Source organism: Oncorhynchus keta, chromosome 7 (genome assembly GCF_023373465.1).
Source record: "Oncorhynchus keta strain PuntledgeMale-10-30-2019 chromosome 7, Oket_V2, whole genome shotgun sequence".
NCBI lineage: Eukaryota > Metazoa > Chordata > Actinopteri > Salmoniformes > Salmonidae > Oncorhynchus > Oncorhynchus keta.
Genome location: NC_068427.1, coordinates 26,696,883 through 26,719,895, shown reverse-complemented (window position 1 = coordinate 26,719,895; position 23,013 = coordinate 26,696,883). Strand labels below are relative to the sequence as shown.

Below are 23,013 nucleotides of genomic sequence, written 5' to 3'. Positions count from 1 at the left end.
AAATTAAAGCTATTCCATGTGAGAAATTGAGAAGAAACTGAAGATCTTGTACAACACTGTGTACTCCTCCCTTCCCAGAAGGCTCTAACCAGAATAGAAAGAGTGAGAGGCCCTGGTGCACAACTGAGCCAAAGGACAAGTACATTAGAGTGTTTCGTTTGAGAAACAGACGCCTCACAAGTCCTCAACTGGCAGCTTCATTAAATAGTACCCGCAAAACACCAGTCTCACCGTCAACAGTGAAGAGGCGACTCCGGGATGCTGGCCTTCTAGGCAGAGTTCCTCTGTCCGGTGTCCGTGTGCCTTATCTCATATTAATCTTTTATTTTTATTGGCCAGTCTGAGATATGGCTTTTTCTTTCCAGCTCTGCCGAGAAGGTAGGCATCCCGGAGTCACCTTTTCGCTAGCTCTATTCCAAACTTCTTCCATTTAAGAATGATGGAGGCCAATGTGTTCTTGGGGAACTTTAATGCTGCAGACATTTTTTGGTACCCTACCCAGGATCTGTGTCTCGACACAATCCTGTCTCTGGGCTCTACGGACAATTCCTTCGACCTCATGTCTTGGTTTTTGCTCTGACATGCACTGTCAACTGTGGGACCTTATATAGACAGGTGTGTGAGCATGATCAATGGAAACAGGATGCACTGTAGCTCAATTTCGGGTCTCAAACCAAAGGTTCTGAATACTTATGAAAATAAGATATTTCTGTTTATTTTTAAATACATTTTCAAACCTTTCTGAAAACATGTTTTCACTTTGTCAGTATGAGGTATAGTGTTTAGAAAGATGAAAGTTGATTTTTTATTAATTTCTCAATTTTAACATAAGGCTGTAATGTAATGGGTCTGAATACCTTCCGAAGGCACTGTACATGGACTGTAGTTCATTCAAATAAAGAAATGAACCTTTGGAAAAGAGATGGACTTCTATGATGCCTCTATCATACCAAGGCTTAAAGTTGAACTGACAGTGTTTTAACTACTTTGCAGATATGAAACAGAGACATTCATAAGTAAAAAAATATATATACAATTCCCAGTTTATGCTTAAAAAACAACTTAGAGGTTTTAAAAATAGGTTCTGTATGACTCAATTCCATGACATACAGTAATGTATTTTTGGCAAAATAGATGCAGTTCAATGCATGATAAATATAATTCACCAATACATTTCTTGATAGTCACAAAATATTGCTTTCGGGTTGTAAATCACAGCTGGCCTTGCATATTCATGTTTGCTGCCTCCACCCATTCGGGATGCAATGTTTCAGTTTCAATGACTCAATATTTTGAACAAAATGGACGACTGGGAATGTCAATACAATCAAACTAACAGGAGCATTGCTCACAAGTCAGTCAGTCATAACGTGGCTAATTAGCTAGGGCACGTGTCAAACAAGGCCAGCGGGCCAAATATGACACACAAGAGAGTATAAAATGAGACAACAGATACTTTATCAAATTGCAGCCTGATGCGCTCGCATTGGTGAATTCAACTTCAATTGCGCTGCTTTCGTCTGTCATGTTTACAGCGGACAAAAAAAACAAACATTTTAAGTTCAAAATGTATCAAGAAACCAATACAGTTGAAGTCAGAAGTTTACATACACTTAGGTTGGAGTCATTAAAACTTGTTTTTCAACCACTCCGCAAATGTATTTTTAACAAACTATAGTTCTGGCACGTCGGTTAGGACATTTACTTTGTGCATGACACAAGTTAGTTTTCCAACAATTGTTTACAGACAGATTATTTCACTTATAATGAACTGTATCACAATTCCAGTGGGTCAGAAGTTTACATACACTAAGTTGACTGTGCCTTTAAACAGCTTGGAAAATTTCAGAAAATTGTGTCATGGCTTTAGAAGCTTCTGATAGAAAAAATTGTAGACCTCCACAAGTCTGGTTCATCCTTGGGAGCAATTCCCAAACACCTGAAGGTACCAAGTTCATCTGTACAAACAATAATATACGCAAGTATAAACACCATGGGATCACGCAGCCGTCATACCGCTCAGGAAGAAGACGCGTTCTGTCTCCTAGAGATGAACGTACTTTGGTCGAAAAGTGCAAATCAATCCCAGAACAACAGCAAAGGACCTTGTGAAGATGCTGGAGGAAACAGGTACAAAGTATCTATATCCACAGTAAAACGAGTCCTATATCGACATAACCTAAAAGGCTGCTCAGCAAGGAAGAAACCACTGCTCCAAAACCACCATAAAAAAAACTACGGTTTGCAACTGCACATGGGGACAAAGATTGTACTTTTTGGAGAAATGTCCTCCGGTCTGATGAAACAAAAATAGAACAGATTGGCCATAATGACCATTGTTTATGTTTGGAGGAATACTTCCAAAGTTGTGGCAAAATGGCTTAAGGACAACAAAGTCAAGGTATTGGAGTGGCCATCACAAAGCCCTGACCTCAATCCTATAGAACATTTGTGGGCAGAACTGAAAAAGGGTGTGCGAGCAAGGAGGCCTACAAACCTGACTCAGTTACACCAGCTATCAGGAGGAATGGGCCAAAATTCACCCAACTTATTGTGGGAAGATTGTGGAAGGCTCCCCGAAACGTCTGACCCAAGTTAAACCGTTTAAGGCAATGCTATCAAATACTAATTGAGTGTATGTAAACATCTGACCCACTGGGAATGTGATGAAATAAATAAAAGCAGAAATAAATCACTACTATTATTCTGACATTTTACATTCTTCATATAAAGTGGTGATCCTCAGAAGAAGAAATCATACCCATGCAGACCTCTAACAGGGAGCTTGTGGCTTTTTCACACAGCTTCAGAGAATCCATTAATGATAGCCTATGTGAACATCCAATGTATATTTAAGACTTGTTCATATATCCTCTATTTCCCTCTCTCACACACACAGGGACAATCTCATCTAAATGTCGGCGTAGTGGTCACTGGCTTCGGGTTGTGTCTGAGGTACAGGGATCAAACCTTTTTCAGGAGCAGGGAGCCTTCATTCCCCGGGGCTGGCTAGCATTAGGTCTCTGCCTCTCTGAGACTTGTGGTCTGGGGGCAGAATGACTCATTGCCTTAGCTACCCACAGAGAGCCTTCACCACTGTACTGTTCAGTATGGCCATTAGGCTTTGATCAGAGCTCATTCTGTGTGAGAAGAAAGCCAGCCAGGGAAAGAGTTTTTTTATTTTATATAAGGGAGCCTGAGTTTTCACTGCAGCGTTTAGCAGATGAGCCAGAGATGAGATAACATGGATCTTTTCAGAAAGAGAACAGGCCCTGATGGAAGTCTAGCATTCGCTAGCTGCCAATCCCTACTATTGTCAACAATGTTATGTGTCCCAAAAAGCTATTTAAGGGATAATCCACTCCAGAAATGTAACTCATGAAATGCCTGTCAATTTGGTGATAGTCTATGAGTCAGTAAAATAACTATTATTTAACTTCTAAGGCGTCCATTTGTGAAATCAGGAAATCGTGTTGTAACGCATCATACAGTTCCCATCACTGGAGATATGGAATAACACATCACATTTCATAACGCTTTTAAAACAATTACCTGCACTCCAGATTTGACAATCAGCCAATAGATGGTATGGGCATACTTGTCTGGAACACATCCATCTGTCTATACCGTCATGACAAAGTATAGTGGACCAAATTATTCAACTCATTCTTTCACCGACTTAAGCGGTTGCTTAGGGCCCTAGGGGGCCACGATAAAATAGCATGTTGTTGGAACTCAGTCGGGATATCAACTTACTATTGAGAGTAAGAATTGTAGAATACACCAGGTGTGATTACAACATTTGGTTGTGCACAAGCAGTTTCTCTCTTATGTCAGTCACTGACAGTCACTCAATTAGCCATGTCATCTAACATGTTTTAGACTGGTAAGTTAGTCTAGCCACTTATCTAAACTTGTAGTAACTTTTGTCAAATACTGACCAGGCACGTGCTAAGGGGCCCTGACTTCCAGGGGTGCCCCATTGATTTTGTTAGTCATTCTCACTCACATCATATTAACATAATAAGTCACCACAAAATCTGTAGAATTGCTGGAAATTAGTTTTAAAACTGAAAAGAACATCTCTCCACCCCATGGCAAAATGTGTAGAATTGTAGAAAACTTGCTTTAAAAAAAAGATCCAATGCAGCAGTTCTCAATATCAAATAATTAAGTACCTTACTGTCAATGTTTTCAATTAAAATGGTAAAAAAAAAAAAAAAATAGCTTCTTAGCAGAGAGCAATTTCTCAAGCAAAAATTTCACTTGGACTGTCTTAGAGTGGTCTAAGTGGTGAGGGGAAAACTTGACGTTATTGGCAGAGAGGTTTGGAACCCTCTTTCTTATTGGTCTATTAACTAATTTTCCACAAGGTGATGTCACCATGGAAGGCCAAAACTCCATCCCTCTAAAAACAGGCTGAAGTTTCAGGTGGTCTTTTCAAATAGCTCTTACACTAAAAGAGCATTATCATCAAGTTTACAATATAGTCCAACCTCAGTGTGGAAAGATGTATAAAAGACAAAAACAAATCACGTTTTGACTGCACTAGGCCTTTAAAACAAAACAATAATTATATGGGAAAGGGAGATACCTAGTCAGTTGTACAACAATGCCTTCAACTGAAATGTGTCCTCCGCATTTAACCCAACCCCTCTGAATCAGAGAGGTGCGGGGGGCTGCCTTAATCAACATCCACGTCATCGGCGCCCGGGGAGCAGTGGGTTAACTGCCTTGATCTGGGGCAGAACGACAAATGTTTACCTTGTCAGCTCAGGGATTCGATCCAGCAATCTTTTGGTTATTGGCCCAACGCTCTAACCACTAGGCTATCTGCTGCCCCATGGCAAAATGTGTATAATTGCAGGAAATTAACTTTAAAACAAACTTTTCTCTCCACCTTCAAGAGGGGGGCTAATGAAATGTTTTGCCACAAGGTGGTGGCCCCCCAACCAAAACTTGCTTAGGGCCCCCCAAAAGGCTAGAGGTGGCCGTGTTCGCATGCTGATATTGATTATGGTATTATTGTGTGTAGCTACGATTACTAGATAGAACCTTGCTAGCCAGTCAGCCAGCCCAGAGAGAGAGCATTGCATTGTGGGTTTTGTAATCAACTTGAGCTGCAACAGATTTCCACATGTTCGTACCAACCTTATTAAAACAGTATTTAACATTTCTTCACAAAAAATTGTTTCCAGAGTTAACGCTGTGAATCATAGGAATTAGTGGTTTTGGGAGAATGATTTAATTTAGAATGCTGTGGAAAAATTGCGCTACTAGACAAAACAGTATCCAACATAAGTGTGTCCCTGACTCCATACCTTTGTGCCAAGTAGTTTGTGTCCCCAATCCCCATATCCTTAAACCTGGCACACACACACACACACAAACACCCCAGTATCCCTAATAACTACCCTCTCCTACTTTCTGCCCTCTCCACAGCTCTCTGTTTGGTCGTGTTCCATCTTTCCATCTGTGTGGGTCCTGATAACATCAGTCCAGATGGACAGAGGGTTTAGAGTTACTCATCTCCAGTTCTGGACCAGGCATATGCTCTTTAGATGAGGATTAGGGGGGGAATGGGTAAGCCTTCGCTTTTTTCACCTCAATTTTCCTCCTGACTATTTACAAGGTAGCGGAAAGGGAATTAACAACAGGGATTTAAGGCGCAGCATGCTGGGTTAGCTAGCTAGCAAGCAACACAGAGAGAGGGGGGGAGGAACAGAGTGTGTGAGCGAAAGAGGATTTTCAAATGTAGAGATGCTGTTTTGGGGGTTGACATGAATAATGTAATGCCATGAAACACTTCCGCTGCACCCAGGTGTCTCACACCCATGGAAATGACTTCATCCATTGGTCTCCCGTTCCATAGAATTAATTACATCTGGCGGCTCGGAGGATTTGATAGCTGATTCACAGCGTCTTTCCCTCTCTCTCATTTTGCCGGGGTCTTCAAACTGCAGCCATCGTCGCTGGTTTCAGATCCTATTTATTTTGAGAATCAGTCATTTGCTCTGGAAATCACGCCCATGCTCCGATCATTTGAAATTGGTTCCCCTCTTTGCGAGGAATACATGAATGTCAAGCAGGTGGAAGAGGGGCGTTCTAAATACCAAGAGGTGCAGAATGCATAATGTCCACTGTTCAAAGTCCACTTCAGTGTCTCAAACCAGATCAAGCTTCTTTGTTAAAGAGATGTAAAAAAGTGAAATTTCAGTTTTTGTTGTATACATTTGCAAACAATTCTAAAAACCTGTTTTTTTTCATTGTGTGATAGTGTGTGTAGATTGATGAGTGGGAAAAAAACACATTTAATCCATTTTAGAAAAAGGCTGTAACGTTAGAAAATATGGAAAAAGTTAAGGGGTCTGACTACTTTGAGAATACACTGTATACCAGCCTCCACCCTTCTGGGAAGGCTTTCCACTAGATGTAGGAACATTGCTACGGGGACTTGCTTTCATTCAGCCATAAGAGCATTAGGGAGGTCAGGGACTGATGTTGGGAGATCAGGCCTGGCTCGCAGTCAACGTTCCAATTCATCACAAAGGTGTTTGATGGGGTTGAGGTCAGGGCTCTGTGCAGGCCAGTCAAGCTCTTCCACACCAATCTCGACAAACCATATCTGTATGGACCTCGCTTTGTGCACAGGGGCATTGTCATGCTGAAAAAGGAAAGGGCTTTCCCCAAACTGTTGCCACAAAGTTGGAAGCACAGAATCGTCTATAATGTCATTGTAGGCTGTAGGGTTAAGATTTCCCTTCACTGGAACTAAGGGTGCCTAGCCCGAACCATGAAAACCAGCCCCAGACCATAATTCCTCCTCCACCAAACTTCACTGTTGGCACTATACATTGGGGCAGGTAGCGTTCTCCTGGCATCCACCAAACCCAGATTAGTTTGTCAGTCTGCCAGATGAAATGTGATTCATTACTCCAAAGAACATGTTTTTACCGTTTCAGAGTCCAGTGGCGAGAGTCACACTACCTGCTTTACGTCACTCCAGCCGACGCTTGGCATTGCACATGGTGATATTAGGCTTGTGTGCTGCTGCTCAGCCAAGGAAAACCATTTCATGAAGCTCCCGACGAACAGTTCTTGTGCTGACACTGTTTCCAGAGGCAGTTTGGAACTCAGTAGTGAGTGTTGCAACCGAGGACAGATGATTTGTACACACTACGTGCTTCAGCACTTGGCAGTTCCGTTCTGTGAGCTTGTGTGGCCTACCACTTCTCAGCTGAGCCATTGTTGCTCCTAGACGTTTCCAATTACAATAACACTTACAGTTGACCGGGGATGGTCTAAGAGGGCAGAAATCTGACGAACTGACTTGTTGGAAAGGTGGCATCCTATGACTGTGAAATGTTCAAAGTCACTGAGCTCTTCAGTAAGGCCATTCTACTGCCAATGTTTGTCTATGAGATTGCATTGCTGTGTGCTCAAATTGTATACACCGGTCAGCAACGGATGTGGCTGAAATAGCCGAATCCACTACTTTGAAGGGGTGTCCACATACAGTATATATACACACACAAAATAATCTGAGTTTGAATTAATTTACTAAATTGACAGGAGTCATAGTGGAGTGTAGACTACAGCTCCTTTCGGTTGGATGGCAGTTATGCCACAAGCGCTGAAGCTAAAGTGCTGCACAGTCAGCCATGGCATCACCCCACCCCCCCGTCCGTCCATTGTTTTTGAGAAAGCATTGTGTTCCAGACAGACATGCAAACACAAACAAGTGTTTCTCTCAAGGACGCACATTGCCACCATTAGCGAGCTGGAGCTGCTATAGGCTGACAAACAGAGACAAAGTGAGAGATACTCCAACAGGCGCTGATGACTAGTTTACACACACACACTCAGCGCTACTAAGGGAGAGGCTGGCACCATGGCAGGATGACACTGTCGTCCCGTAAGTAATGAGCAGGATACTGGAGTCTCCTCCATTTGTCTCTCCCCACCCCTAGGGAGGTCTGGGCTAATCAGCGCTGTGTGACGGTGCACTGAGTCCAAAACGATCCAAGCTTCATTTACTGTTTCAGCCACAGGCCCTGTGGTTCACTCACAGTGGAGTCGGACTGCTGCAGTATGGCGTGTGTGTGTGTTGAACTAAATTGATCGGCTTTTCAGCCATGTGCTCTGTATTCATGGCTTCTTGCATGGCTTCTTGCGGTTCAGACATGTTTTCCTCTAGGGCAAACATGTTGTTTTCAGGCATGGTCTTCATAGCCATGTATTATAGTCTAGTCATAGACATATTTCAGTTGTTTATTTCTATGGTTGTCTTTCTTCTATAGCCAAGAACACCTCTCAGCCATGTACGGTGATGTTCTCTAGGGCTTTGTTTGCATTGCTCCCTCTCAGCAGTGTCTGTCTCTATCCTCCTCCTCGCCAGGCAGATGTGCAGTGTGGCCCCAGTGGTGGAGCTCCGACTTCATTAGCCAGAGCCGCAGGTGAGCTCTGTGATGACATTGACAAACTGTTGCTGGCAACAGCACAGTCACAAGCTACAACACAGTAACATTTAGGATCAGGATGTATTACACACACTGTTTACAGCTTGAATACAATCTTGTAATGGTCAGAGACACACACAAAACCCTCTACAGGAAGTCCATAAGAATCCCACATCAAGGGCCATTAAGTTGCCTAAACATTTCATGGTGGCAGAAACTAGTAGAGAGAGACCTGAGTGCCTAAGAACAGAGGCCCTGCCAGAGACTCTGGGTCATAAGTGAAACACACAGAATATATTATTCATGGACAGCCAGCAACACTGACCCCGGTACAGTGTATTCACAAAGCGAAATCCCTGTGACGTGACAGTCTTTCACCATGGATGCAACCAACTGAACGTGAGCCCCCCTCATGCAGCAACACGTAGCGCTGCCAGCTTTCCAACAGTCTAAGAGGGTGCAGCTGTGCACTACATGATGGGGGAAAACAGGAGCAGATAAGAGACTAAACAAGAGGGGAAATGAGACATAGGGAGCTGATCTGATAAAAACACAACAGCATGTTAGAAATTATGAAGAAACAAAAGCCTTCCCAACGCTCTGCATGGTGTTAGTGGTTACACCGATTTCACATGATGAAAAACCCTTGAGAGAAGAAGCAGCAGCACAGGCCTATTAGTAGTAGGCCTCACCATGTATGACGAGACAGCAGTGCCCATGGTTTAGCTACATACTGAGAGCCAGCGGATGAGATGCCCAGTTCAGAAGTTCAGATACACACTAGCCTCCTACTCAGTGTGATTGGCTGACTATCAACTGATGTTTCACCAGATCTGCAATCCAATATGTTTTGCTTTATGAGAGTTGTGTGTGTATGTGCGCACATGTGTATTAGTGTGTCTACAGTGCCTTCAGAAAGTATTCAGACCCCTCAACTTTTTCCACATTTTGTTATGTTAGCCTTATCCAAAATATATTTTTTTCCCTCATCAGTCTACACACAATACCCCATAATGGCAATGCAAAAATAGGTTTTTAGAAATGTTTGCTGATATATATAAAATAAACTCCAAGCGGACTCATGTGCCTTGTACTGAGAAGTGGCTTCCGTCTGGCCACTCTACCATAAAGGCCTGATTGGTGGAGTGCTGCAGAGATGGTTGTCCTTCAGGAAGGTTCTCCCATCTTCACAGAGGAACTCTGGAGCTCTGTCAGAGTGACCATCATGTTCTTGGTCAACTCCATGACTAAGGCCCTTCTCTCCCGATTGCTTAGTTTGGCTGGGTGGCCAGCTCTAGGAAGAGTCTTGGTGGTTCCAAACGTCTATTTAAGAATGGAGCCCACTGTGTTCTTGGGGACCTTCAATGTTGCAGAATTTTTTTGGTACCCTTTTCCAGATCTGTGCCTCAACACAATCCTGTCTTGGAGCTCTACAGACAATTCCGTCGACCTCATGGCTGGGTTTTTGCTCTGACAACTGTAGGACCTTACATAGACAGGTGTGTTCTTTTTCAAATCATGTCCAATCAATTGAATTGACCACAGGTGGACTCCCATCAACTTGTAGAAAAATGTCAAGGACGATCAATGGAAACAGGATGCACCTGAGCTCAATTGTCATAGCAAAAGGGCTGAATACTTGTTTTTTTTTATTTAATACATTTGCAATAATTTCTAAAAACTTATTTCCGCTTTGTCATTATGAGGTATTGTGTGTAGATTGGTGAGGAGTTTTTTTAAATAATCCATTTTAGAATAAAGCTGTAACGTAACAAAATGTGGAAAAAGTCAAGGGGTCTGAATACTTTCAGAAAGCACTGTATGTGGGTATTATTTTTATTAATGGTTCAGTGCAACGGCCCACTCAAAATACAAACACAAAAATCTACAGATGTATCAAGTCATATACTGTGTGTCTGACATAGAGAATGAAGCGCGGAACAGAGGTATGATTCCTGAGATCACACTAATTATGATAAATTAGCAGACAGGAGTGTCAGCCCTAACTATGATCCAGAGGTGCTATGCTACATTTAGATGAATTGGAGGGCAAGGCCACAGCTGCTGTATATGTGCCAACTAGTGTTGGGGAAAAAGACGATACGGTTACATATCGGGATATAATTTTTTTTATTGTTTTGACAATATCGCAATATTATTTATGTGCTAGTTGGCTTTACCTGCACAAAAACTCCAGTATTTTTCCTTCATAGCTTCCATCTTCTTTTGAAATCAAAATGTGTTTTCATGGCTCACTTGTCCTTCTGCAGCAGACATATGGTGAACAATATGTTTGGAACATCGATTCGCAACAAAATCACAGTATCGAATCGCAATACATATAGAATCATGAGAATCACAATTTATTTGTATTTTTTTTTCACCTTTATTTAACCAGGTAGGTTAGTTGAGAACAAGTTCTCATTTGCAACTGTGACCTGGCCAAGATAAAGCATAGCAGTGTGAACCGACAACACAGAGTTACACATGGAGTAAACAATTAACAAGTCAATAACACAGTAGGCAAAAAAAAGTGGAGTCTATATACATTGTGTGCAAAAGGCATGAGGAGGTAGGTGAATGATTACAATTTTGCAGATTAACACTGGAGTGATAAATGATCAGATGGTCATGTACAGGTAGAGATATTGGTGTGCAAAAGAGCAGAAAATTAAATAAATATAAACAGTATGGGGAAGAGGTAGGTAAAATTGGGTGGGCTATTTACCGATAGACTATGTACAGCTGCAGCGATCAGTTAGCTGCTCAGATAGTTGATGTTTAAAGTTGGTGAGGGAGATCAGTCTCCAACTTCAACGATTTTTGCAATTCGTTCCAGTCACAGGCAGCAGAGAAGTGGAACGAAAGGCGGCCAAATGAGGTGTTGGCTTTAGGGATGAACAGTGAGATACACCTGCTGGAGGACGTGCTACGGGTGGGTGGTGCCATCGTGACCAGTGAACTGAGATAAGGCGGAGCTTTACCTAGCATGGACTTGTAGATGACCTGGAGCCAGTGGGTCTGGCGACGAATATGTAGCGAGGGCCAGCCGACTAGAGCGTACAGGTCGCAGTGGTGGGTGGTATAGGATGCTTTAGTAACAAAACGGATGGCACTGTGATAAACTGCATCCAGTTTGCTGAGTAGAGTATTGGAAGCTATTTTGTAGATGACATCGCCGAAGTCGAGGATCGGTAGGATAGTCAGTTTTACTAGGGTAAGTTTGGCGGCGTGAGTGAAGGAGGCTTTGTTGCGGAATAGAAAGCAGACTCTAGATTTGATTTTAGATTGGAGATGTTTGATGAGTCTGAGTCTGGAAGGAGAGTTTACAGTCTAGCCAGACACCTAGGTACTTATAGATGTCCACATATTCAAGGTTGGAACCATCCAGGGTGGTGATGCTAGTCAGGCGTGCGGGTGCAGGCAGCGAACGGTTGAAGAGCATGCATTTGGTTTTACTAGCGTTTAAGAGCAGTTGGAGGCCACAGAAGGAGTGTTGTATGGCATTGAAGGTCGTTTGGAGGTTAGACAGCACAGTGTCCAAGGACGGGCCGGAAATATACAGAATGGTGTCGTCTGCGTAGAGGTGGATCAGGGAGTCGCCCGCAGCAAGAGCAACATCATTGATATATACAGAGAAAAGAGTCGGCCCGAGAATTGAACCCTGTAGGACCCCCATAGAGACTGCCAGAGGACCGGGCAGCATGCCCTCCGATTTGACACACTGACTGACCTCTGTCTGCAAAGTAGTTGGTGAACCAGGCAAGGCAGTCATCAGAAAAACCGAGGCTACCGAGTTTGCCGATAAGAATATGGTGATTGACAAAGTCGAAAGCCTTGGCAAGGTTGATGAAGACGACTGCACAGTACTGTCTTTTATCGATGGCAGTTATGATATCGTTTAGTACCTTGAGCGTGGCTGAGGTGCACCCGTGACCGGCTCGGAAACCAGATTGCACAGCGGAGAAGGTATGGTGGGATTTGAGATGGTCAGTGACCTGTTTGTTGACTTGGCTTTCGAAGACCTTAGATAGGCAGGGCAGGATGGATATACCTATCGTATCGGCACCTAAGTATCGTGATAATATCGTATTATGAGGTTCCTGGCAATTCCCAGCCCTAGTGCCAACACACTAACAGTGAATGGCAAGGCAATAAGAGATGAAGGGGTTACCATGGCAATAAACCTGATTATTGGCGATGCATTGCTGGGGCGGTTTATGTAATTACGTTTACCTGTGGCTTAGTGCAACCACAGCTCTGGCATTGAGTTCTCTCTGGCAGAGACTGATGCTGCTGCACCTACTATGGAAGCGGAGCACACCGACTCTGTGAGTAGGCTATTTTTCAATTTATGAATTGATCCCAACCCTGGTAATTGTGGCTCAAGTATGATGACACTGGTTGGGCAAAATGTTTCTTCGAGAGACCAAGCACAATCTCTTACTGACTTGGAAGACAAAGATGTTCCTTGTTCAAAAAAACGATGAAGTCTCCTCTTGTGCAATGGTTTGACCTACATTTTATGGACAATAACATTAAATGATACCTACGAATATATGGGACCCAATTCAGGAAACTAGGTGTATGTTGCAAGTCACGACTTCACCGGAGAGCCGTTAGGTCTTTAATTTATTTTATTTTATCAAAATGCTTTGTTTGGCAGAAATGCCATCTCTAACATGTGAACTTTCATGTGCCTTAAAAACAAACTTGTATGAGATCTGTAAATACGAATACAATTGTTAAATGACGAGCCTTGTGGGTTAAGCCACAGAAAGAGAGAGCAACCTTCCCACTAGCCATGTTTGGATTGGTCTGCCATAGAAGCTCATCAGTATGTGTTGGCAATCCTGTCGAACGCGGCTTTTTTTAAATGTACTGTGTAGTGGAGCTGCATAAGTGTTGCTCTCCACATTCTGGAGGATCAAGTTTTGAAATCAGTGTAATTAGAGTATGATAGCTAAAGAGACGGAGAAAACACCGGTCTCCGGATTACATCTTCAAACTAAGGGCAATATCGTGGCATGGCATTCCTGACAGGGAGACGCTTCCATGCATGATGATGTATACAGGTAAGATAGCTAGCTATATTTTCAGATATTACACATTACCGAATTTTGACAGTGGTTCCATTTCTAGCTAAAGGGTACTGTTAGCTAGCTAGCTAATGTTATCTGGCTGGCTCCCTAGCTGATGTTATTATTAATTTCCAAGAGCTGTTTGCTGTTCTAGTTAGCTAGCTAACATTGAACATGGTTGGTTAGCTCCCAGCACTGTGGCATTGTTGGCACTGTTCATTGTTGGTTAACTAGATAATGTTAGCTAACGTGACATGTGTGAACTTACAATTTGTTCACCTAGATAGGTACAGTGTTTACCTAGCTAGCTAGTTGTCTTAAGCTGAAGTGTACTGTTAGCTAGCTCGCTAACGTTAGCTGGCTGGCTCCCTAGCTGACGTTATTTGTTTCTCAGAGCCGTTTGCTGTTCTAGTTAGAGCCTAATGTTAGCTAGCTAACATTGAACATGCCCAGCACTGTGGCATTGTTGACACTGTTCATTGTTGTTTAACTAGCTTATGTTGGCTGGCTCGCTCGCTAACGTTACGTGACGTGTGTACAACACCCGTTGAATATGGCCGGTGTCAGTAAATGTCTGGAAAAAAGTGTAATGACATTGTTGCCAGCAGAGCTGGTTAGGCTGTTTTCATGTTATCCATAGGTAAACAAATCATGGGCCAGAGGGTCAAGTGTGCGCTCTGAATGCTCCGAGAGCAAAACGAGATGGGAGGGCTAAAGCTTAAGAGGGTGTGAACGATGCTGAATGGGTGTACAGTCGTGGCCAAAAGTTGAGAATGATACAAATATTCATTTTCACAAAGTCTTCTGCCTCCGTTTGTATGATGGCAATTTGCATATACTCCAGAATGTTATGAAGAGTGATCAGATGAATTGCAATTAATTGCAAAGTCCCTCTTTGCCATGCAAATTAACTAAATCCCCCCAAAATAATTCCACTGCATTCCTGCCACAAAAGGACCAGCTGATATCATGTCAGTGATTCTCTCGTTAACACAGGTGTGAGTGTTGATGAGGACATGGCTGGAGATAATTCTGTCATGCTGATTGAGTTCGAATTACAGACTGGAAGCTTCAAAAGGAGGGGAGTACTTGGAATCATTGTTCTTCCTCTGTCAACCATGGTTACCTGCAAGGAAACATGTGCCGTCATCATTGCTTTGCACAACAAGGGCTTCACAGGCAAGGATATTGATGCCAGTAAGATTGCACCTAAATCAACCATTTATCGGATCATCAAGAACTTCAAGGAGAGCGGTTCAATTGTTGTGAAGAAGGCTTCAGGGCACCCAAGAAAGTCCAGCAAGCGCCAGGACCGTCTCCTAAAGTTGATTCAGCTGCGGGATCAGAGCACCACCAGTACAGAGCTTGCTCAGGAATGGCAGCAGGCAGGTGTGAGTGCATCTGCACACACAGTGAGGCAAAGACTTTTAGAGGATGGCCTGGTATCAAGAAGGGCAGCAAAGAAGCCACTTCTCTACAGGAAAAACATCAGGGACAGACTGATATTCTGCAAAAGACACAGGGATTGGACTGCTGAGGACTGGGGTAAAGTCATTTTCTCTGATGAATACCCTTTCCGATTATTTGGGGCATCCAGAAAAACCTTGTCCGGAGAAGACAAGGTGAGCGCTACCATCAGTCCTGTGTCATGCCAACAGTAAAGCATCCTGAGACCATTCATATGTGGGGTTGCTTCTCAGCCAAGGGAGTGGGCTCACTCACAATTTTGCCTAAGAACACAGCCATGAATAAAGAATGGAACCAACACATCCTCCGAGAACAACTTCTCCCAACCATCCAGGAACAGTTTGGTGACGAACAATGCCTTTTCCATCATTATGGAGCACCTGGCCATAAGGCAAACATGATAACTAAGTGGCTCAGAGAACAAAACATTGATATTTTGGGTCCATAGCCAGGAAACTCCCCAGACTTTAATCCCATTGAGAACTTTTGGTCAATCCTCAAGAGGCGGGTGGGCAAACAAAAACCCGCAAATTCTGACAAACTCCAAGCATTGATCATGCAAGAATGGGCTGCCATCAGACAGGATGTGGCCCAGAACTTAATTGACAGTATGCCAGGGCGGACTGCAGAGGTCTTGAAAAAGAAGGGTCAACACTGCAAATATTGACTGTTTACATCAACTTCATGTAATTGTCAATAAAAGCCTTTGACACTTTACTTATGAAATGCTTGTAATTATACTTATACTTCCATAGTAGCATCTGACAAAAATATCTATAGCAGCAAACTTTGTAGAAATTAATATTTGTGTCGTTCTCAAAACTTTTGGCAATGAGTGTAGACAAAGAAGAGCTCTTCACTAGATAGAAAAACATTCAAAGACAAAAGTGAGTTTACAAGCTGATCAACATTCAAAGCAGAATTACTTTCCAATTGTTCCTCAAATACAGTGCATGATATACCCTTTTGTAGCTCCGAGTCTCTACTTTTATCTAAATGTAAACAGCACCATTTCAAAAGACCAAATCCAGGTGGTGAGTCACTCCCAAAATCCATTTGCTGAATGCTGGCTGAACCCTCCAGATAACTAGATGTGTTGATAGGATTCAAAACAAACGGACTGAAAACAGGTGGTACCGAGAAAATTACATCTAAACAACACAAGATCTGGCAGCAAGGCTTACTTTGATTTCTCAACTCATCCTCAACCATTATAACATTACGATTATAACATTTCAACTCAACCATGAGAATAAATACATAAAACACAGCACACTGTATATATAGAAAAGCTAATTATACTGTTTAGGAGTATACAATAATAGGAGTAAAAAGCATGTAACTGATTCAAGTACTGACTCCTTTACAATACGGTCAATGCATTCTATCACCTCCCACATTCCATTCCTCTTCATATGAGGGTGTTATTAAATACTTCAGAGTTCAAGTAACAGACACATCAAGAAATTACACAAATTAACGTTTAACAAGGCACAGCTGTTAACTTCTTATGGCTGGGGGCAGTATTGAGTAGCTTGGATGAATAAGGTGCCCAGAGTAAACTGCCTGCTTCTCAGGCCCAGCTAAGATATGCATATTATATATTTGGATAGAAAACACTGACGTTTCTAAAACTGTTTGAATGATGTCTGTGAGTATAACAGAACTCATAAGGCAGGCAAAAACCTGAGAAGAAAATCCAACCAGGAAGTGGGAAATCTGAGGTTTGTAGTTTTTGAACTCTTTGCCTATCCAAGATAGTGGAAATTTGGTCCGATTGCACTTCCTAAGGCTTCCACTAGATATCAATAGTCTTTAGAACCTTGTTTCAGGCTTTTACTGTAAAGGAGAAGAGAATAAGAGCTGATTGAGGTAAGGGGTCTGCCAGAAAGCCATGAGCTCATTCAGGCCCCGTGAGAGGTAGCTGCGTTCCATTGCATTTCTAAAGACAAAGGAATTCTCCGGTTGAAACATTGAAGATTTATGTTAAAAACATCCTAAAGATTGATTCTATGCATTGTTTGACATGTTTCTACGAACTGTAATGGATTTTTTTGACTTTTCGTCTGGCCTGGGCGTCATTTATTTGGATATGTGAACTGAAGGTGCAAACAATAAGGAGGCATTTGGACATAAATGTTGGACTTTATCGAAGAAAACAAACATTTATTGTGGAACTGGGATTCCTGGGAGTGCATTCTGATGAAGATCATCAAAGGTAAGTGAATATTTATCATGCTATTTCTGACTTCTGTTGACTCCACAACATGGCGGGTGGCTTGTTTTTGTGTCTGAGCGCCGTACTCAGATTATTGTATGGTGTGCTTTTTCCATAAAAGTTTTTTTGAAATCTGACAGAGCAGTTGCATTAATGAGAAGTTTATCTACATTTCCATGTGTAACACTTGTATCTTTTATCAATGTTTATTATGAGTATTTCTGTAAATTGATGTGGCTCTCTGCAAAATCACCGGATGTTTTGGAGGCAGAACATTACTGAACATAACGCGCCAATGTAAACTAAGATTTTTGGATATAAATATGAACTTTACCGAACAAAACATACATGTATTGTGTAACATAAAGTCCTATGAGTGTCATCTGATGAAGATCATCAAAGGTTAGTGATTAATTTTCTCTCTATTTCTGCTTTTTGTGACTCCTGTCTTTGGCTGGAAAAATGGCTGTGTTTTTCTGTGACTAGGTACTAACCTAACATAATCAGACGGTGTGCTTTCGTCGTAAAGCCTTTTTGAAATCGGACACTGTGGTGGGATTAACAAGAAGTTTATCTTTAAAAGGGCGTAAAATACTTGTATGTTTGAGGAATTGTAATTATGAGATTTCTGTTGTTTGAATTTGTCGCCCTGCACTTTCACTGGCTGCTGTCATATCGATCCCGTTAACGGGATCTCAGCCGTAAGAAGTTAATTGAAATGCATTCCAGGTGACTACCTCATGAAGCTGGTTGAGAGAATGCCAAAAGTGTGCAATGCTGTCATCAAGGCAAAGGGTGGCTACTTTGAAGAATCAAAAACTAAGATATATTTCAAGAACTTTGAAAGTTTCTTCAAGCGCAGTCGTAAAAACCATCAAGCGCTATGATTAAACTGGCTCTGAGGACCGCCGCAGGAAAGGAAGACCCAGAGTTACCTCTGCTGCAGAGGATAAGTTCATTAGAGTTACCAGCCTCAGAAATTGCAGCCCAAATAAATGCTTCACAGAGTTCAAGTAACAGACACATCTCAACATCAACTGTTCAGAGGAAACCGCGGGAATCAGGCTTTCATGGTCGAATTGCTGCAAAGAAACCACTACTAAGGAACACCAATAAGAAGAAGAGGCTTACTTGGGCCAAGAAACACGAGCAATGGACATTAGACCGGTAGAAATCAGTCATTTGGTCTGATGAGTATAAATTAACTTTGTGAGACGCAGAGTATGTGAACGGATAATCTCTGCATGTGTCGTTCCCGTGAAGCATGGAGATGGTGCTGATGACACTGTGATTTATTTTGAATTCAAGGCAACCTTAATTTAACCAGCATGGCTACCACAGCATTCTGCAAAGATACGCCATCCCATCTGGTTTGCGCTTAATAGGACTATCATTTATTTTTCTAAAAGGACAATAACCCAACACACCTCCAGGCTGTGTAAGGGCTATTTGACCAAGAAGAAGAACAATGGAGTGCTGCATCAGATGACCTGAACTTCACAATCACTCGACCACAACCCAATTGAGATGGTTTGGGATGAGTTAGACCGCAGAGTGAAGGAAAAGCAGCCAACAAGTGCTCAGCATGTATGGAAACTCCTTCAAGACTGTTGTAAAAGCATTCCAGATGAAGCTGGTTGAGAGAATGCCAAGAGTGTGCAAAGCTGTCATCAAGGCAAAGGGTGGCTACTTTGAAGAATCTAAAATGTAAAATATATTTTGATTTGTTTAACACTTTCTTGGTTACTACATGACTCCATGTGTTACGTCATGACTGCCCTGAGGGGATCCAGATGGGTCGGAACACCTTTGCAGTGGATAACTTCAGCCAGACCCCCGTAGAGTGAGTGGAGGAGGGAGCTGGCGGGGGGCATGACACCTCACGCCCTGTTGTAAATTAAAGAAGAGGATATCCAGGGTCTACCTCTTCAAATCCACACAGGAATGTTCCTTTGCTCCCAGAGACTTTCCCCACTGAAACTTTAACACGTTCAAAAGTGAATACTGGGAAAATATTCCTTACATAGAATGTGGTGAACGGTCAGAGGCTAGCTATAGAAAACTAATGTCATACTGGTTGTTATTTTGTGATGTCATTAAAATGTTTAAAGGAAATGCAGTAAGTTGAAAAGTACACACACTATATATGTACGAAGGCTCCATACTCCACGTTGTCTTTGAAAAATGTAAGTATTTTTGTTAAGAGGGGGGATGTGATTTTAGGAGCCATCAGAGATCATTTGTTTTCTAGAAACTTTGCACAGTAAGTAGCCACGCGCGAGTGAGGTCAGAGAGTGTGTCAGCCTGGAGGAACCATCACTTTCGACTAGTGTATAAAAGGATTGGTATAGAAATTAACATTTGGCCAGAGGTGTGTAGCTGCAGCTCACATCCAAAGTGGTTCGAACTCTGAATATCAACACAAGGTAGAGGCTAGAAGCTCACCTTCAGGACAATCACTGGTACAGCTGATTAGCTGTCTTAAGTAAAGTATTTAGAAAAGCAAATTTATGTGGGACCATTCTACGACTCTTCAAACCAACATATTCTACTTCTCTCATCACCACTGAGAACCATCTACACATACTTATTTTCCACCATAATTTGCAAATAAATTCATTAAAAATCCTACAGTCATTTTCTGGATTTTTTTTCTCATTTTGTCTGTCATAGTTGAAGTGTACCTATGATGAAATTTACAGGCCTCTCATCTTTTTAAGTGGGAGAACTTGCACAATTGGTGGCTGACTAAATACTTTTTTGCCCCACTGTATGTGTACAGAGGCCCATTGTCAGCAACCATCACTCCTGTGTTCCAATGACACGTTGTGTTAGCTAATCCAAGTTTATCATTTTAAAAGGCTAATTGATCATTAGATAACCCTTTTGCAATTATGTTAGCACAGCTGAAAACTGTTGTTCTGATTAAAGAAGCAATAAAACTGGCCTTCTTTAAACTAGTTCAGTATCTGGAGCATCAGCATTTGTGGGTTCGATTACAGGCTCAAAATGGCCAAAGATTTTTCTTCTGAAACTCGTCAGTCTATTCTTGTTCTGAAAAATGAAGGCTATTCCTTCAGAAATTGCCAAGAAACTGAAGATCTCGTACAATGCTGTGTACTACTCCCTTCACAGAATAGCGCAAACTGGCTCTAACCAGAATAGAAAGAGGAGTGGTAGGCCCTGGTGCACAACTGAGCAAGAGGACAAGTACATCAGAGTGTCTAGTTTGAGAAACAGACGCCTCACAATTCCTCAACTGGCAGCTTCATTAAATAGTACGTGCAAAACACCAGTCTCAACGTCAACAGTGAAGAGGTGACTCCGGGAAATAAAAATAGCAGATATTTTTTTAAATTGTGGTTAAAACAGTTTTTATCACACAATTGCATTCATAATTGTTATTTGTTGTGCAATGACTGAGCTTATAAAAGCACATTTCACTCCAGTAACAGCAGCTGTGATTTTTAGGCGCTGCTCTTGTGCTGTCTGACGTGATAGGTAATTCCGCTCCTCAAACAAGACTCTGTATGCTGTGTGCGTGGGATAAATAAAATACATGAATACTAACAAAAATACACAAGCACCAATTTAATTCCACTAAAGGCAAATTAACCTATAGCCTGGTAAGAATGGCTGGTCAAATGTATTGTTGTGTTTCAACCTGCATTTAAAATGGATTAAATTGAGATTTTGTGTCACTGGCCTGCACAGTTGAATGGCTGTGATAGAAGAAAACTGAGGATGGATCAATAACATTGTAGTTACTCCAAAATACTAAACTAAATGACAGAATGAAAAGAAGGAAGCCTGTAGAGAATACAAATATTCCAAAACATGCATTATGTTTGGGGCAAATCCACACAACACTGAGTACCACTCTTCATATTTTCAAGCATCATGTGAAGGGTATGCTTGTAATCGTTATGGACTGGGGAGTTTTTCAGGATACATATAAAACAGAATAGAGCTAAGCACAGGCAAAATACTACAGGAAAACCTGGTTCAGTCTGCTTTCAAACAGACACTGGGAGACAAATTCACCTTTCATCAGGGCAATAAGCTAAAACACAAGGCCAACTATACACTGGAGTTGCTTACCAAGACATTGAATGTTCCTGAGTGTCCTAGTTACAGTTTTGCTGGAAAATCTATGTCAAGACTTGAAAATGGCTGTCTAACAATGAGCAAAGGACAGCAACCAACTTGACAGAGCTTGAATCATTTTTAAAAGAATAATGTACAATCCAGGTGTGCAAAGAGCTTGACTTTCCCAGAGAGACTCACAACTGTAATCGCTGCCAAAGATGATTCTAACATGTATTGACTGGGTGTCAAAAATATATTTCTATAAAATATTTCTGTATTTCATTTTCAATAACTTTTTCTAAAAACATGTTTTCACTGTGTCATTATGGGGTATTGTGTATAGATAGGTCAACAAATAAATAATCTGCTTTCATTTGACATGCGTCTATGAACTTCACATTGGTGCTCATGGGTCCTTTTAAATGGAAATGACCCTCACTAACATGCAATGATGATGTTTTGTTCAATCGCGGAGTCAGCTGCTTAAAATGCAAAGTCAAAAACATTTCCATGAGCTGTGAGTGACAAACACTCTAAACAAACAAATGAATTGTTATAGGAGGTTAAACGCAGTGGCCTTTCAAAACTCTTCATGTAGATAAACTATATCCCATCTCCTCAAACCGACACCTTCTTGCAATGCAAACTCACCCATCTACAGTCAGACTGAATTTTGTTCATTTCATAAATACAAAATAATAAATACTGCAGTGTTGTTCACATTGACATGTCGTGTACCACTTGTGATCTTGGCCTCGTCTCTTCCCAGACATCAAACCACAAATATGCTATGGCAAATTTTCTGCCAAATTAAAATGTGCCAAAGGGGAGGGTGGTGGCAACACCGAGGTCCCTGCTGAGTGAGAGGCAGAGAAAAAGCTTTAACATTTGCTACTCTACAACTAACGACTGTTTCCACAAATGTCCGCACCTGTTCGGACTAATCCGCTTTACCCACCTCTCTCACAGACAGGAAGTAAACAGGGACTCTGCTTTTTGTGATAACAATTTACAGGTAAATCAAAGCATTAAAGTAGGTTAAAATGAACTTTAGTATTGCCAGTGTAACAGTATAGCTTCCGTCCCTCTCCTCACTCACAACGACACCAGCCACCTTCGAAGCAGCGTTACCCATACAGAGCAAGGGGAACAACCACTCCAAGTCTCAGAGCGAGTGACGTTTGAAACGCTATTAGCACGCACCCCGCTAATTAGCTAGCCATTTCACATCAGTTACAGCAGCCTCATCTCGGGAGTTGATAGGCTTGAAGTCATAAACAGCGCAATGCTTGACGCACAACGAAGAGCTGCTGGCAAAATTCACAGAAGTGCTGTTTGAATGCATGCTTACGAGCCTGCTGCTGCCTACCACCGCTCAGTCAGATACTTTTATGCTCAGTCAGATTATATGCAACGCAGGAAACGCTAGATAAACTAGTAATGTCATCAACCATGTGTAGTTAACTAGTGATTATTATTGATTGATTTATTGTTTTTTTATAAGATAAGTTTAATGCTAGCTAGCAACTTACCTTGGCTTACTGCATTCGTGTAACCGGCAGTCTCCTTGTGGAGTGCAACGAGAGGCAGGTGGTTATAGCGTTGGACTAGTTAAATGTAAGGTTGCAAGATTGGCTCCCCCGAGCTGACAAGGTGAAAATCTGTCGTTCTGCCCCTGAACGAGGCAGTCATTGAAAAT

At 42.0% G+C, this 23,013-nt stretch overlaps 1 protein-coding gene across 2 annotated transcripts in view; it reads right to left on the bottom strand.

The window, feature by feature from the left end:
• The window catches only part of LOC118386237 (mannosyl-oligosaccharide 1,2-alpha-mannosidase IB), a 136,975-nt gene that overhangs the window by 110,944 nt on the left and 3,018 nt on the right, over positions 1–23,013 (bottom strand). The gene's annotated exons all lie outside the window — the stretch shown is intronic.